General features: G+C 40.7%; 1 pseudogene; it reads right to left on the minus strand.

The window, feature by feature from the left end:
* Positions 1-8,982: 8,982 nt before the first annotated feature.
* Positions 8,983-15,816, minus strand: LOC120292557 (annotated as a pseudogene).
* Positions 15,817-16,135: the final 319 nt, after the last annotated feature.

A 16,135-nucleotide genomic window follows, 5' to 3' on the forward strand; every position in this document is an offset into this window, starting at 1 on the left:
CTTGCCGTAGTGGCAATTTGTTCATTCTATTAATATATAAATGATGTTTCCATTTGAAGACTACACATGATAAAATAGAATTTTTGTGTCTATGACGTTTTTGATAATAATAATAAAAAAAATTCCTCTATTCCTAGTCAAAACTTAACTAGTTCAAGAATTTAACCCAACCAAAAAGTGAGAAAGAATAAAAGTGTATGCATATAGAGCTAAAATTATGACCCAAGTGCAATTTCATTATTAGCATTTATGTTGATTTTGCCGATGACGTTAGACTTCCTCTACAAGATCGATTGCATAAGAACATGAATATTAATAATATGCATCCTTGCAGGAAAATAAAAATAATTTCAAACGACGAACAATATTTCATATTCAATTTTTTTGATTTAGCCATTCAATTTTTTTCGCGAAGGAAACAAAGGGAGCATTAAGTATCAATTTGGTAACCATCCAAACAGTGACTAATTTTGCTTTTGTTCCTAAGAACAAATTTCTATTTTTTTCTTTTCAGAAGTAGATTTGGAATAGAATCAAGAATAAAAAATAAAAAATAAAATTAATTCTTATTTCAAGAACAAATCTAAGAATCAAAATCAATTCTTCTTCTTCCATTTTTCTTCTTCTTCATAGACCGCCATCCCGTGGTTGTCGTCCGCCATTTGCTCGCCGCCAATCGCCAGCAACTTGTCTACGCGAGATCATCGGAGGCTCGCTGAACTAGAGTGAGGTCCGGTGAGCTCGCTGGAGGCAAGCCCAACCACCGGCGAGGCTTGGCCTCACCTGGCCTCGCCGAGCCTAGGCAAGGCCCGCCTAGCCCTAGTGAGACTCGCCTGGCCAAAACTTAACTAGTTCAAGAATTTAACCCAACCAAAAAGTGAGAGAATAAATGAGGTATTCAAAACTTTTATTCTGTATGCATATAGAGCTAAAATTATGACCCAAGTGCAATTTCATTATTAGCATTTATGTTGATTTTCCCGATGAAGTTAGACTTCCTCTACAAGATCGATTGCATAAGAACATGAATATTAATAATATGTATCCTTACAAGAAAATAAAAATAATTTCAAACGACAAAGAATATTTCATATTCAATTTTTTTCGCAAAGGAAACAAAGGGAGCATTAAGTGTCGGTTTGGTAACCATCCAAATAGTGACCGATTCGATTTTTGTTCTTAGGAACAAATTTCTATTTTTTTCTTCCCAGAGGTAAATTTTGAACATAATGAAGAATAAAAAAAAAAAGTTCATTCTTGTTCCGAGAACAAATCTAAGAATCAAAACCAATTCTTCTTCTTCCATTTTTCTTCTTCTTATCTTTTCTTCTTCTTCATCGTTGTCATCTCGTGGTTGCCGTCCGCCACGCCCGCCGCCGATCGCAAGCAACCTGTCCGCGCGAGATCGTCGGAGCCTCGCTGAACTAGGGCGAGGTCCGATGAGCTTGCCCGAGGCAAGCCCAACCACCGGCGAGGCGTGGCCTCACCCGGCCTCACCGAGCTTGGGCAAGGCCCGCCTAGCCCCAGGCGAGGCTCGCCCAACCCCGCCAGTGGCCAAGCGAGCCTCGCCTAGCCCTGGTGAGGCTCACCTGGCTATCGGTGAGGCTCGACCTTGCCCAGCCCAGTGAGGCTCGCTTGGCCACAGTGAGTGAGGCTCGGCCTCGCGCAACCCCGGTGAGGCTCGCCCGGTCACCGGTGAGGCTTGGCCTCGCTAGATCTAGCAAGGCCGAGCATCGCGAGGCTAGGCAACCCTAGCCTAGCCCCACCGGTGGCGGGCGAGGCCTCGCCCGGCCTCGGCAAGGTTGACCCGCCCACCGCCGAGGCTCGATAGGGCTGGGCAAGGGTGGGCGAGCCTCGCCCAAGCCGCCGGCGAGGCTCGGCCGATGAGGGCCAGCCTTGCCGAGGGCTGGCGACGCTCCAATGAGGTCGCCGACCCTCATATGGCCGGTCACCGGTTCGACGACCGGCCTTAAGAAGAAGAAGAATAGGAGAAAAATAAAATAAAAAAAAAAAAAGGAAAAAAAAAAGAACAGAAAAAAAGGAAAAAAAGTGTAAAAATTATTTAAAATTAAAAGAATTTAATTTGGAACAAAATCAATGAGCACGATACCAAATACAATTCTATTTCAGAATCATAAATTTTGGACAATTATCAAATAGATTAAAATGCTTAGAATCTGTTCTTAGGAATAGAATAAAAAATAATCATTTCTGATCGGAAGCTACTCCCGAAAGCAAAATCGTTACCAAAGGCACTTAAGAGGTCTCCTCCATTTCATTTCCCTCTCTGCAACCTCCGTACAAGACGCGGACAATGCCTCGTGCACCGTCTCCATTCTTGCCCCGTCAGAATTAACCCCGATGGATCTTCAGTTTATCCGCAGCTCTGCGTCGATCTGTCCGCTGTTCCAGGATGGACAGCGAGCCGCCAGGTACTTTCTCTTGCCTCGGTCTCTCAGAAAATGTGTCGTATACGAGTTCCGTCTCTTAGTGGGTTCTTTTCTTGGCGTGAGTTGATGCCGACGTTGTAGTTACAGAGGCGAGATTGCAGCATTTTAAGGGCGGGGCTGCTGGTATGGCGAAACTGAGAGAGTTGGAGCAGAAAGTGGAGCTTCTTGGTATTGACTGTGAGGATCGTAGCAGGCCTGGATTCTACAGCAACTTGTTTTGTCCGAAGGTTGCTCATATCGACGCCGCGCCCCCTTTTTACTGTCGTAGCTTTCTAGAATTGCAAACATATTAGTCGAAGTTGGGGATGTTAATTGCGAGCATGTTGGTGCTATGGTGTCTCTTTGTGCTTGAGGTTTCCAGTGGAATTCGGTTTGTGACTTCATGTGCTTCTTCAATTTCTGTTCGTCCTTTTGCACGTTGCAGTGCCGAGGGGGACAGAAAGTTGAGAGAAGTCTCTCTTTCCACATCGTCCAAAGCGGGTATGTTGTTTCTTTGAGTTTGATGTACGTTTTCTTCCGGCTGATGTATACTGTTCTAGTCACATTGGGGTTTTGCTTCTCTACCTGTCTTGAAGGGAGTTCGCAATGTGGAGGTATTTCCGAATGGAATGTGGATGGGCTGGTCAGGTAATGTGATTGTTCTTGCTGGATTATCGTGAGTTTGTGAAGCATTAATCTTAGCGTGATCATATGTATCTTCCCATGAGTTGTTTTATTCAATCTTTCGGTTGTACTTACCATATCTATAGGAGTAGATTTAGGAAATAATATAGTTGTGAATTGTATATAATATCTACATTTAGAATACAAGAAAAATTGAATCGGTTCACGTCGGATCTTCCATCTTGTGTTCCTTTTCAATTAATATTAGTGCTTGGAATTGGACCCAATAGTGACTTCTCATCTAGGCCTTTGCAGACATGACGGTCAGTTCCACTGTACAGATGGCAGAAGAGAGCCTAAGGTTGGAAACCTTGAGTGACAAGGTACGCTCTTAAATTTTGATTTGGCATGGTCAATTTACTCTTTTAGTATTTGGGGAAAATTGTCTGTACAATCCTGTGTTTTGGTCTTCTGTAAATTATCGCCAAACCTGCATTGTGAGTACTTGTGCTTTGTGGCTTTTAAAAACTCGTCAGGAATGTCTGATGTGGCATCCAGCTGGCCATTAGACCGCTGAATCTGAAGTAACATGCTTGGTTTGTAATGTAGACAATACATCATATATCTAGACATTGAAACCCCAGTGCATCTAAGACACCTTTTCTTTGGTTTGGGAAAGGTGACTCAATTGAATGGATGGGTACGAAAATCTCATCAAAATTATTATTTATAGCATGCAAGCTTCAGACTTGTGAGAGCATACATCAGCTAGCCAGGGTTTAGCTACCAGTAACAATAATGATGTGCTCCAAATGCCAAATCTCATTGTCTGTTGTAAATTTATATAGAAGAGCATGATTTGTTAATCGAAGTTATGAGCAAAAGATCTTTTATTCACACAGTAGGCTGACAGACCGATTTCTCATGTAAACAAAGTAAAGAACTCCTCGCCTTGATCACTTGCCATCAACAATCACAACAATGGAGTCTCTAAAAATGATCGACCATGGGTGTCATTTTACTTTTGGGGGTTTGACATTTCAGTTGTGAGGGCAAATTAATGAAGCCTCTCTCTCTCTCTCTCTCGCCCCCCATTGATTTTTTTTTATTTTTTTTTTGAAGAAAAGTTCAATAGTGTTCAATTTTTGTTTGCTTTTATCTTCAGATGAGCCATGTTGGTTGCTTCTGACGAAGATATGCTAGCCCAATATCATGTCCAATCATCTTGCTTACAAAGTTTATGAACAATAGACACATAGAGTTGGTGTTAAACCGATCTATAGAGTACAAGGACTAAAAATGTCTGTTCTACAATGTGGGTCAGTAATATGCCTCATCAAAGTGTGACCAAGGGATGTTGGTATGGTAATTTTGTTTAAGTAATTTATCACACGAAGAGTCAAAACTTTCTATATTGATGTCCGATTCTTGAGGAGATTTTCTACATTAGCATTGACTGTTTGCAAAATAAAAGTCGTTTGGCACGCAGCCCCATCGACATGACTCCACAAGTTTGAGTAGTGCTATCACCTTGAGAAATTTTGTGTTTGCATAGGGGCACCAAAAAATAAAGAACCTCAGTCCTTAATTTCATAGCCCTGAATTATATCCATGCAGACTTTGGATTTTGTCCTAAAAATCAACATCAGCTAATGATGGCATTAACCACCTAAATTGTAGCTCCCAAGTGTTTAGAATGTAGAGTTAAGAACTTGACCAGTTTTTGCTCATTTTAAAGAAAGCCGAGGTCAAGCCACTATTGATGAGTATACAAACAACATAATTTACTGCGTGATGGAGACTAGTCTGCAAAAGAGTACCTGCATCTATACAGTACATTGTACTGCTAATTTTTGGGTCAAATTGTGTTGTCTTCATTTAATAACATGGTCAATGCATATTCATGGATTCTTTTTCAATGGAGGTATTTAGCTTCCACCAGTGTTTGTTTGAGTGCTTGCCTAGTTGCAGTACTAGTTCATTAACTAGTTGTAACTAAGGGACATCCATCCAGTCGACTGAATCCATTCTAAATCATGAAAATGGTGGTTGTCGGGTATGGGGGGAGATTCCTCCAAACCATCTGCACAGTCTCTTTGGCAATGGGCTCTGTTGATATGCCACTCTCACCTATCGCATCTCTCTTGCCATAGCCTGAGACCTTGTCAGTCAGCTTTTGCGATGCAAAGCTTATATGAAGCAGGTTAATGTGGTTTAACATCTTATATCAGGAATGACTATGTTGACGTGTCAAGGTCACCTATCACATCTCTCGTGTTAGTGTGAGACTTTTGGGTCGGCTTTGATAGTGTGAAGCTCATATGAAGTAGGTTAATGTGGTCACCTATCACATCTCTCTTGTTTCACAATGATTGACATTCTGAAGAGCTGCGACTTCGGTATTTTCGAGGCAGAGAACCACTACTTTAACCGTAACTTTGGGTGGGTTTATAAGGGATATGGAAGATCTTATGGGCAGAAACTTCGGCAATTGAATGAAAAAATCCTTATGAAGTGTAAAAACTGTGGCTGCATTGCATCAGATAATTGTACGGCTTTGCATCTGGCAGGTGGTGATTTCTATTTCCAGTTGCATTAGTTCTGATAGGTGGAGGCCGTACAACTGTCGTAGTGTTTATGAATGTGGTGATAAAAGTCAGGGTGCCACTATCAGAAAATAAATGATTTTCTACTGTCAACACTGGTAGTGTTGCCCTTTAATATCCTGCATTGCTACTAACTTTTCATTGTGCGTTTCACTGTTGGAATTTGATTTTCATAATTAGTTAACTATTTGTTACTTGTTCCGCCGTTTATGTGAATGTTGATAGGACACAGCTTATCAATACTTGTGGAACTGCAAGGATTACTTGGATAAGGTGCGTAAACTCCATGTGTGCTTACTGATACATATTTTCATTCCGAAAAGATTGCTTTATGTAATTCTTTCTGTTTTCTAAAACACCTCAGGCTTCTCGAATAATCCTGGCAACTGACGGCGACTCACCTGATCAAGCTTTGGCACAGGAGCTTGCAAAGTGCCTTGGAAAACAAAGGTTAAACTTGTATGACTGATTACTTATGTTATTTATAATTCATATTGTCAACCTGGTCCTTTTTTTTGGCATGGCCTGCAACCTTAGTTTGCATATTATACTTATCTGGCAGGTGGAATTCTATTGGCATCATTTGTGTTAGTGCAAAACTCTTGCGGCTATTTAAATGGTGAAGATGCTTTAAATTGTAAGGGAAGACGAATTATCGATGTTATTAAAAAGACGTCAATGTTTGAAAATTATAAGGCACTCTGTCGAACTACTGATGTTATTAAAAGGAAGAAAGCATGAAATGGGGCAGTTATCTGGTGAATAATAAGAGTGTGCACTATCTCTAATTACATAGTAGTTACTAGTTATTGTATCGTCTTCAAGCAAGCCTGGGCCTAAGACTAAGGTTATCCATTTGTGACCAGAATTTTGCAGGTTTTGGTTGTGGAAACCACCTCTTTGTACCAACTTTATCAGTTCTTGTTTTCACCTGGAAAACTTGCTCCTTTGTATTCTGAATGCATAGATGTTGGAAGGTAAATTGGACGAAAAAGGATGACTTCAGTAATTTCAACGATGTAAATGAGGTTTCTCTCTCTCTCTCTCTCTCTCTCTCTCTCTCTCTCTCTCTCTATATATATATATATATATATATTGGGCAAGGCCTACAAGTGAATTTTGTAGTACTATTACTGTTTCATCTTTTCCTTATCAATTAACCAAGAGAAAGAGTAGCACGTGTTGAAGAACGAGAGTTTACTGAATGCCAGTTCTGTCAAGCACGCATGTTCCAAAAGTCTAGGCAACTCTTAGAATCCTGAACCTTGGGTCATAAGCAACATAGTATTCGCATGTCCTGTTATCTAGTTAAATGTCACTTGCTATCTCCTACCACAGTAAAATAGCTCTTGATTTGTCGTCACTCATAAAACGCTTTGATCTTTGCGCAATGGAAGGAGTCAATTCCGTTCCTTGCAGGGTCTTAAACATTGGACATTCAGATCGTTGGCACATAGTGGACATTGTTGTAAATCCAGAAAGCCCGGCTTTTTTTTCTCTAGTGTTTCGAGAAAATTTCCTCAGTTAAAATAATCTGTGAATTATACAGTTTAGTTTCAGTGATTGTGAAGCATTTTTGGGCTTTTGCAGTTTGTCATGGCATCTTCTATAAACAGGCGCTGTGGTTTTTGTCTTCCACATGACAATAAGATATATTGTGATACATAGAAGATTTTATTTGTTCTTAAAGGACATATTGCCACAATTCATGCGTTTTCTTTCTTTTTTTTAAAGCATAAAGTTTTCGTTAATTTAGTCAAATAATCCGTATGATGAAAATGTCGGGATCTAGTGAAAGAACATTATTTATGATGTGAGCTCACGTGTTTTTTGGGATATGGTTTTTATAGTAAAATCTTATCCTTGGGCATTGATCCACTTTTCTTTGCTAAGTGACGTTTATTTCACCATACGGTTCCACATTCATACCTTTTCATAACAACCGTCCATTTGGAAATCGCCTTGATGGAAGACAGTTTATAAGGACGATCGTTCATTTATGTAAGAGCAATCACAAGGTTTAATGCAAATTCTCTCATTTGAAAATACACCATTAGTACACGAGGGGATTGCATTAGTAGAATGCACCCATAATCGTCGTCGAATTGCCCATACTTACTATTGAATTTCCGTGGATTTCTGACGAACACAAACTCGAATAATGGCTAGAGGTCAGATTTATTTTTATCATGTTTTCTGCATAGGATTCTAATCGATAATTGAATTCTATTTTTAAATGCGTGATTAGAATCGTTCGTTTATGTCTAACAAGAAACCTCTCACATACCTAACCATGTTTTAAATACGTGTAACAAAATCATGTACCTCGATCAAATCATCTCTTACGATTAAGTTTAAAATATGAACTGTGTACATCATGTACAAAAAGATCACCACTCAAGATTAATAGCATCTCTCTCAAAAATTATTCTTTAAATGATTAAAAGTAATATCATTTGAATTATTATTATCCACGGTGATTATGGATACTTTTTTTCCTACTCGCAGCTCATAAATGCATTTCTTAACTATTTTTCCAATCTCCCTACCCACATCACAACAAAGTCGAAGTTATTCCGTGCAACTTCACCTGTGCGAGGACCATGCTCCTCATCTTGAATAGCATGCTTTTCGATATACTTTTACATCATATTCTTGGGGCCCTATCTCGAGCACCCAATACTCCATTTACGTGATATTTACGTAATAAAACTTGTAGTGAGAGGTTTCTCATGAACTCAATATTGACGGACTGAATTGAAAAATCAAGCATCGGAGATTTTGGCTAATCCGGGGCAATACGCTCGGGTCTACGAAATGAATGTCGTATTAACTATCTGAAGCCATAAAAGATTCATCATTTACTATAATTAAGAGTCGTGAAAATTTTCATGCAATTTCAAGAAATCTAAGTACTATTACGGGCATCGAGACCTTATACAATCTTAGAGAATGGAGTCACTTGGACGTTGACAATGGAAAAATCGTTGGTCAAAATAAATTATTGAAAATGTTAAATAGTGCCCATTGAGCGCGTGTTTATTGGATCTCTATATATGTTTTGGAAATTTCAAATTCACTACTTGACGTAAGTATTTTTTTTTTTTTAAATATGTTTCATGGAATTTGTCATTTTCACTTTTCGTCAATTTAACTAGTGTCCTAAAGACAACTATTATGAGACCCTTAACAAATAACCCCGAACGTGATAATGTTCATGTGAAGCACTATAAGAAATTCCACACAAAGTTCATACGTGGACATTGTCAAATGTTCCATTTATTACAAAGTATCATCTTATTACTACGAGGAATACACCTAACTTAAAATGAAAACAGTGGAATACTTTGCTTGTGTCGGAAAAAATTGCCCGGATCAACGGCGGTCTTCACACACACCAACCTGTCGAAATTGTTCTTGAAGTATTTCTTTCCCCAAGCACTTGCTTGCTTATAGCCCGTGTCGCCTTTCACGTTATTCGTTCCAATGTCGAGATCCCTATAGTTGCTATAGGCCTCTCGAGGCAATTTCAATACATAGGACACCATATAACTATAGAAGCTTCGTATCCAACTCACGTGCTTTGAAGCAACCTCGTCGCCTCCATCGGTCCATGCCGTTAAGTGCTGGATCTTGTACGGAACCCCAGCTCTGTGAGGGAAGGGAAGGGCGGATTCTGAAATCTCGCTCATTCTCCCACCGTAGTGGTTCCAAATCATTTGAGCCACCCCTTGATCTTCCTCAAAGAACCTCTCCCACATCCCCTCTAAGCCACTCTCAGGGATTGGCTCCTTCACATAATCCGACTTGTGCTTGAAGAATAATTTGGCGTTGGAGCTCCTGTTGAGCAAGACTTCCAAGGGCTCTCCGCTAAACCCCGCCAAGTAGAGGATCAACTCGAGCCAGCTCATCTCGGTGCAGTCCTGTCTCGTGACATTCAATTCTGGGAAGCTGCTCCTTGTCACCTTGAGGAGCGCGTCGACCCCACCGAGGTAACGGGTGTTAAACAACGCTTCCATCGTCCTCGTCCCGTTGGGGCCAGAGTTGTAGCTCCACAAGATCACCCGCATGAATAGGTCGTTGGGAAGCTTGTTCCCGATAAGTTGCCACTGGTGCACGAGCTTGGTCGCATGTTGCTCCAACGTCCTCAGGAGCGTGAACACGGTCACGGTCGACGGTACCGGGACCAACTTGACTTTCCAAGACACTACTACTCCGAAGTGAAAGGGCTAGTATGAGCACCTAAAGGGGGTGAATAGGTGTAAAAATAGATTTTGCAAAATACAGTGTAAACCTTTACTTTTAACTTGAGTCTAAATAACAACAAACTTTTGAAACTGAATCTGAAGAGCAGCAAACTTTGAGCGAGATCAGACTTTAGCAGTTAAATAGAACTATGAACAAAATAAAGGAGTTGAGGGAAGAGAATAAGAACACAAGATTTATAGTGGTTCGGCTTAATCCAAGCCTACATCCACTCTCCCACGCTAATAGCCTTCTTGGCTGGATTCCACTATTCAATCAACAAGAGATTACAACTTTGAATGCAAACACTTAGTAGTAGATCACACTATCTCACTAAGTCACTCTTTTGGTATTTCTCTCACCATCACAAACATTTAAGCTCATCAAAGACAAGTGTATGATCTAAGGTCGCTTAGACTTTGGAATTATAAATTCTACACTTCGTCTCTTACTTGCTCATCAGTCCTTGATCTCCTTAAATACTCATCCACTTCCAAATTAGCCGTTGGACAGTATCTCGAGAATCGTCTTCCAATCTACCTATTGGACAGAATTGTATCTAGAAGATTTGGTAGCCATTGAGTGACAAAAGTAGAACCCATATTGATTATGATCGCCCATACAAACAGAATCTTGGTTTCCATAAGTAAAGCTTCTGAGAGTGCTAGTATGAACACCTAGAGGGGGGTGAATAGGTGTTTAAAATAAATATTGGCAAATATATACGGAATAAAATAAACTTCAAACAAATGAGTTAAGGAAGAAAATAAGAACACAAGATTTATAGTGGTTCGGCTTAATCCAAGCCTACGTCCACTCTCCCACGCTAACAGCCTTCTTGACTGGATTCCACTATGCAATCAACAAGAGATTACAACTTCGAGTGCAAACACTTAGTAGATCACACTATCTCACTAAGTCACTCTTTTGGTATTTCTCTCACGATCACAAACGTTTAAGCTCTCAAAGACAAGTGCATGATCGAAGGTCGCTTAGACTTCGGAATTATAAATTCTACGCTCTATCTCTTACTTGCTCATCAGTCATTCATCTCCTTAAATACTTCTCCACTTCCAAACTAGACGTTGGACAGTATCCTAGAGAATCGTCTTCCAATATACCCATTGGACAGCTCTGTATCTAGAAGATTTGGTAGCCGTTGAGTGACAAAGGTAGAATCCCAAATTGATTCCGATCGCCCATACAAACGAAATCTTGGTTTCCATAAGTAAAGCTTCTTCGTATAGAAAGATATTGTCTTCAAGATCCAACCGTCAATCAAATAGATTGAGTCAATCAAATCAATCTTGATGTGGAATCCAAACCAAATCACTAGCCGTTATATGATTGGGCTTGAGCTACGTTCTGTTGAATCTGGATGTAAAGTCTTAGAGCCATAGACTTTACAATCTGAGTCTAAGTGCGATAGACTTTGCAATCTGAGTCTGAACATATTCTGCTTCTGAACAGATTTAGCTTTAAGGTCTGAACACCGTCTGAATAAGTTCAGCTCCAACATAGAGTCTGTCTTCTGGTTCAGTTTCAGCATAGAGTCTGTCTTATGTTACTTCATTCACGTTCAATCTGGAATTTGTCAGAGTGAGCAGACTTCTGATGTAGAACAGACTTTGACACTAAAGTCTGGCAGTCTTCAGACTTTGACACAGAAGTCTGGAAATTTTTATAATATACTTTGGACATGTGTTACGTTCAGTCTTCGATCGTCTTCACACTTTGACAATATCCTTTACATGTTCTATCATCTGCATGGTCTATTACTTAACCATTAAACATGTTAGTAGCCTTTGATTTATTTTGTCATCTTCAAATCATCATAAGGGATTTCCCTAACAATCTCCCTCTTTTTGATGATGACAAAACAATCTCTGAATATGCAGATTTGTAAACATGCTTTTAAAAATATTAATTTAAATCAAAGGATATCAGAAGATAGCAAATAAATTGAGCATAACAATATATAGAAAAATAATCGCAGCTCAATATTATGCAATAAATAATATTAACCAATCAACACATATGCATATTCATATCTTCTCCCCCTTTTTGTCATAATCAAAAAGCGATAATAATTGATTCACGTAGAGAATGATAACAAATATGTCTTGCATAATTTCTAAAAATCAGCTTTTATAAAGTAAATCGAATATTGAAGATATGCAATATAGCTCACTTCGATCATATCAGTAAATATCCAATAAAAATCACGGATGCATCATGAAATTCACGTACCCTTTTTGTCATAATGACAAAAGGTAATAAAAGATGCACTAACCGGATTTTGTAGAACTTAAATTCTGATACATTTACCTTTCCTTCTATTCATAATAAGATCACGATCAATCCAAAAAGATTTTTCCATAATTGATCAATGCTCCCCCTCAATTTGTTGCCTTTTTGAGATGATCACGATTCTTTCCTTTTTCTTGGATTTGCTTTCTCCCCATTTTGAAATTCGAGGCAAAAATTTATTTTCTTCAATTAAGCTTTTCTCGAATTCAACATGTATCAACTTAACAAACTTTTTCCACAAATAAGCTATAATAATATCCACATGATATATAATACCCTTTTCTTCAAATAGATAAATTGAATAGCATATATAAAATTATCAAATATTAAAATTCAGAACTATTCAACCTTTTGTACGATGCATAAGGGATTTCCTCAATAAGCAAAAATTTTGCACAAGGAAGGATATTTTTGAACCTCTAGAAGATAGTATAGAATCTTCTCAATTTTCTGATCAAGCTTTCCAAAATCCATATGGAAGATTCTATTGTGACCTGCAAATTCTTATATAACAGATAATAATCTTTGCAAAAATGTCACGTAATATATTCCTTTGATTTGCGGATCAACCTTGCTAGATATAATATATCTTCTAAGAATATAGCAAGAATATCCATGAATATGCAGTAATATCTTTCGAGATCAAAGAGATTTCCTTAAGCATAAATTTCAGATATGCATGTTGCAAAAGGAAAATAGATATTTCTGTCACGTGCCAAAATTGCAAACCTTATATTTATGACAAAAGATATTCGCAATATAATAAACAATCATCATGATAAATGCACGTAGAAATTTGCAAGGCTGAATGAAAAATATTCTCTTACCCATGATATATATTTGCAAATATACCATTGAAAAAGAAAAATCATTACCAATCTTCGCCTAAGATTCTTTTCTTATTGCACAAAAATCTGCGTAGATTTGTAATCATTCTTGCCTGATTGAATTTCCTGCAATCAACTCATTTTCTTTTTGGTATCCATCAATTTGGATCCTTCCATGACGTTAGAGCAAAATATATAATCACCAAATATTCTTTCTTAATTCATCATAACAGAGTACTCAAAGAAAGAATATTACAATCTGAGTCTAAGTGCAATAGACTTTACAATATGGGTCTGAACATATTCTGCTTCTGAACAGATTTGGCTTTAAGGTCTAACTACAGTCTGAATAAGTTCAGCTTCAGCATAGAGTCTGTCTTCTGGTTCTTATGTTCAATCTGAAATTTGTCAGAGTTGGCAGACTTCTGATGTAGAACAGACTTTGATACTAAAGTCTGACAGTCTTTAGACTTTGACATAGAAGTCTATAAATCTTCAAAATATGCTTTGGACATGTGTTACGTTCAATCTTCTAGCCGTCTTCAGACTTTGACAATATCATTTACATGTTCTATCATCTGCATGGTCTATTACTTAACCATTAAACACGTTAGTAGCTTTTGATTTATTTTGTCAGTTTCAAAACATCATAAGGAGGTGAGGACACCTGGAGTGCCATAACTTGGCACGCCGGGACACTTAAGTGCCATAACTTTAAAATGGTACACTTAAGTGCCATCATCGGAGTAAAATGGGACACTTAAGTGCCACTCCGGCGAAAATCCGGCCAAATGGCTGACGTGGCAATTTTCCGGCGAGTTTAGTCCAAAACGGCGTCGTTTTGCACGCTGACGTGGCAGAGAAAACGCAAAAACGACGCCGTTTTGTGCCTACGTGTAAATAATAATATAAAAATTAATTAAATTATAAAGTATTCAAAAATTTAAAAAATTAAGAAAAATTTAAAAATTTTAAAAATTAAGAAAATGAAAAATTAAAAAAAAAAAAAAGGGTGGGGGAGGTCGAACGGGCGGCCGAGGGCTGAGCCCTCGCGCCGCCGCCTCCCCGCCGTCGCCGCCTCCCGCCCGTCGCCGCCTCCCGCCGTCGCCGGGAAGGGCTGGCGACGGAGGGGGAGGGTCGGCGGGGTCGCCGGTCCCCGGCTGACCGACGGCGAGGGCCGCGAGCCCTCGCCGAAGCGCGGCGAGGGCCGTGACCCTGCCCTAGATCCGGGCGAGGGCTCGCGGGCCCGCCGACCCTCCCCACTCCGTCGCCGGCCCTTCCCGGCGGCGGCGGGAGGTGGCGAGGCCCGCGAGCCCTCGCCGGATCGGGCGAGGGCCGTGACCCTCGCCCTAGATCCGGGCGCGGCCGCGACCCTTGCCGGATCCGGCGGGGTCGCGGGCCCTCGCCGCCTCCGCCGCCGGGAAGGGCCGGCGACGGAGGGGAGGGTCGGCCGGGGTCGCGGGCCTGGCCGAGGGCCGGCCGACCGGCGGCGAGGGCCCGCGAGCCCTCGCCCAGATCTCGGGCGGGTCGCGGCCCTCGCCGCGATTTGGCGAGGGCTCGCAGTCCCTCGCCGTCGGTCGGCCGGGGCCGGCGACCCCGACCGACCCTCCTCCGTCGCCGGCCCTTCCCGGCGACGGCGGGAGGCGGCGACGGCGGGGAGGCGGCGGCGAGGGCTCAGCCCCGCCCGCCCGTTCGACCTCCCCCACTTTTTTTTTTTTTTTAAATTCTTAAATTCTTAAATTTTTTAAAATTTTCTTATTTTTTTAAATTTTTAAAATTTTTTAAAATTAAAATTTTTAAAATTTTCTTTTTTTTAAAAATTTTTTTGTTAATTTTTATGCTGATTTGGAGCTCCGGCGAGCCACGTAGGCAAAAATAATAATAAAATATTGCCACGTAGGATTTCCGGCAAGGGTCGCCGGAGGTGGCACTTAAGTGTTCCACTCGAAAAAAAAAGTGGCACTTAAGTGTACCGTTTGGAAGTTATGGCACTTAAGTGTCCCGGCGTGCCAAGTTATGGCACTTGTGCTGTTCTTCTGCCCATCATAAGGGATTTCCCGAACATGAAGCTGCCACCGCCTCCACCTTGGATTGCCTAAAATTGATCTTCCCCCATGGATTTCTATCTAGGAGCCGACCTTGCACATCGGCCAACTAGGCGTCAATTACATTATCAATAGCAAGGCCGTATTTGCGCAGCATCATGCCATAGCCTCCGCCACTAAAGTGCCCACCAACTCCGACAGTGGAGCAAACACTAGCCGGGAAGCCTAGGGTTTTGTTCTTCTCTGCAATCCTATAGTAGAGCTCGCCCACTGTTGCGCTTGATTGGTCCCACACTGTTTCATCCTCCACATCCACAGTGATCGATCGGAGATTCACCATGTCGACAATGATGAACAGGACTTTGGGCAAGTATGAAACACCCTCATAGTCGTGACCGCCGATTCGAATCCTCATTTGGAGTCCGTACTGTCGGGAGCAAAATGATGGCGGCTTGGACATGGAAGATATGGAGTGGTGTGACGATGAGTGATGAGTAATGGTTTCGGAGCGGAAGGAGTCAAGAAGCGCAGGTTCTGTATGGTAATGTCCAAGACGGAAGAATTCGAAGAGTTAATTGGAGTATAAACGAGTATAGAGATTGCCGTTGCGTTTTCGGAGTGAAGAGAGGCATTGCAGGAAATTCTCAGGAGTGCTTATAGCAAAAGCTACTAAAGGAGCTGAAAAGAGCAGGAGACATGCCAAGTGATGATGCATGGTGAAGCTTTGCATCTTCGTTTGTTATTTCGTTCTTTTGGGCTTGCATTACCACCTATACGAAGGGTGTCCTATTTATAGTGCATGGGAGGGCACGACCGTCGAAAGTCGATTTTTTGTTTCACACTTCTCTTCCAATTGGTGTTAAACGTATGGACGAAATTAGTCAATTTTTGGTTCTAGATAACGACATGCGTGGAATTTTATACGAATGTGTGCGGTTTGACTTTCTATCATCTTCCAGATAAGTAGAGCATTGATTCATTTGATCGCGAATTGTGTGAGAAGTTTCTCCTATACATTCAGCAACGGGTTTCACCAAAAACGGGAAAAA

Source organism: Eucalyptus grandis, chromosome 4 (genome assembly GCF_016545825.1).
Source record: "Eucalyptus grandis isolate ANBG69807.140 chromosome 4, ASM1654582v1, whole genome shotgun sequence".
Lineage (NCBI taxonomy): Eukaryota > Viridiplantae > Streptophyta > Magnoliopsida > Myrtales > Myrtaceae > Eucalyptus > Eucalyptus grandis.